The sequence below is a fragment of the Oreochromis niloticus genome, unplaced genomic scaffold (genome assembly GCF_001858045.2).
Source record: "Oreochromis niloticus isolate F11D_XX unplaced genomic scaffold, O_niloticus_UMD_NMBU tig00006637_pilon, whole genome shotgun sequence".
Taxonomy (NCBI): domain Eukaryota; kingdom Metazoa; phylum Chordata; class Actinopteri; order Cichliformes; family Cichlidae; genus Oreochromis; species Oreochromis niloticus.
The window spans coordinates 7322-9651 of NW_020328098.1; the positions used below are offsets into that span (position 1 = coordinate 7322).

General features: G+C 43.6%; 1 long non-coding RNA gene across 1 annotated transcript; it reads left to right on the forward strand.

The window, feature by feature from the left end:
* Positions 1-648: 648 nt before the first annotated feature.
* LOC112845303 (uncharacterized) lies at positions 649-2122 on the forward strand. The gene is made up of 3 exons (XR_003218109.1): positions 649-778; positions 932-985; positions 1887-2122. It is a non-coding gene; the product is annotated as an uncharacterized LOC112845303 (long non-coding RNA).
* The last annotated feature ends 208 nt before the right edge of the window (positions 2123-2330 follow it).

A 2330-nucleotide genomic window follows, 5' to 3' on the forward strand; every position in this document is an offset into this window, starting at 1 on the left:
AAAATAATTGAATAAATTAAGAAATAATATGGCTGCATGACTCAAATGCACGACTTGTAACTTGTGTATTTTTTAGGCTGAACACTGCTGCTAATGTGACTTCGGTAAATGGTTTCAGGCTCTCCCCTCCTGAGTTTGGTTTTTTTGTTTGTTTGTTTTTTAAAATCTTGTGAATAAAATGTATACAAATGTGTGTGATTAATCACAATGTGTTAGTGTGTAATCACCCTGAGACATGCATGCCTGTCTGCTAGATCTTAGATCAGATCTAAAGCCATTTGTGATTTGGAGATGCAGGCTGCAGATTGTGTCCAGATTATCCCAGCTCTGGTCACTAAACATCCAGTCTTCACTTATCAAATGTGTAAAATTCAAGACTGGTCCCAACAAGGCAAAAACTGCATAGCCACACAAGTCCCAGCGTTTCCCACAGCAGCAGCAGCAGCAGCAGTGAAAAGAAAGTGGATAAAGGATGAATGAGTCTGTGCTTATCGGGTCTCCGGTCTCCCCAAGCTGGCGTTGTTGTTGGTAGCCATGACAACGGAGATAGTCCCAGCTTTGTAAATAAAGGCCCCAACACCCAAAAAAAGAAAAACAGAAAAGGCAAAAAAAGGTCGGGATTCCCGGCGCAGACCGGGAATCCCTAGCAGACCGAAGCTCTAGACAGGACTCGGCATGAGTGAGACTCGAACCATCGCCCGTCTGTACTTCAAGGTGCCAGGGGCCGGCGACAAGTGCTCTGCGCCACCTGCCAGGCCGTGGAATTAGTGCAAATGTGGTATATTTGACTTCTCTGAACACGAATTATTTTTGAAAAGGAAAAATAATAATTTTAATGTGAGGCAAAACATGTATGGTGCTCGGTAAAGATGACACGCCGACTCACTTCTTCTTTTTTTTGTTTTTTAAATTTTTTTTTTGTTTGAGAAAGTTTGTTTTCATCTTAAACCATTGTCAGTGACGTCATTCTACGCGACTACCACAGGTAAGGAAATGCCTGAATCTGTAGATCTTTTTCTTTTCTTTTTGTTGTGTAAAACACAAAAATCCCGAAACAGTCAGCTCACAAAGTTGCAGGTTGGTGGCAATTTGGCAGAACAGCCAATGACTTAAATCATTTAGGTGCATATATCTTGCCACAAGACATGTGCGCTAAGCTAGCTAGTTTCTGTTAGCGAATCAAGTTCAAGCTCCTCACATATCATCATCCAGGGTACAGTCATATGCTGATGAGGAGATCCCATGCAGGTAACATCAAGGCAGTGTAACAAGTTAAATATGCACTAATTTTAAGCTATTTCCTAATATCTAACCATTATGATAAATGTTTGCCTGCAACTGACACAGCCAACACAGATGTCATTGAAAAAACAAAAGCCTGTGATAACATGTTTTTGTTTTTCTAGAATAGAAGAAGCACATTTTAAAAAGCCAGTAGGAATAAATCTTTGTTGTTCCTGCATGATTAGAATGAAGTAACAACAAGTCTGGCTGGAATAAGAAGTGGTAATCTGTGTACTGTGCTAGTGATCTGCATAATTCACCTTAGATGGTCATCTGTTTGGATGGCTGAAGTGGGCTAACGACACAGCTAATTTCATCAGGCTGCTAATGAAACATCTAAAATGATAGATGGTTAACTACACAACGGAAGCAAGAGCATTACAATCACTTGATTTAATGAAAGATTTTCCCCCAAACTTTTGATCCAAATGAGCAAAGTACTGCAACCATCTGAACCTTCTAGGTGTTACATGTTACAGTGTTGCACTCTGGCCAGCTTTAAAAATGGAAAAGTCTTTGTGTGGTTTACTGGGTTCTGTAAATGAGGCTCCTTTCATTTGTGAGCGTGTTGTTCTTCTTTCCCTTTTGTCCACCCTTACAAGGTGAAGGTGCTGCCCACCCATGATGCCAGCAAGGTGCGTGCAAGTGGATCCGGCCTTAAAACCACTGGAGTGCCCAGCTCTCTGCCAGTGAAGTTCAACATTGATGGCAAAGATGCAGGTGAGGGACTGCTGGCAGTGCAGATCACTGTGAGCGCATGTGATCTGCTATTCCTCTTTGAATAGTACGCTGGTTGCCCCCGGAGTTCGAGTCTCCGGGAGGAAATCCTGGTGGTTTGAGGCCCAGGCTTGTGTTGGGTACGGTCCATCACAAGGACATTGGCTCGAGCGCGCTGTTGGGGAGAAGCCGGCCCAGACCTGTGTTCGATCCAAGTACGCCACAGGGACAGCGGTTCGGGTACGCTGTCGGAGTCCATTTCTGCATACTATAGTGCACGGAGTGGTGGTGTTCGTTCCTTGGTCCGTAGAAGGCAAGGGCCTCACGGG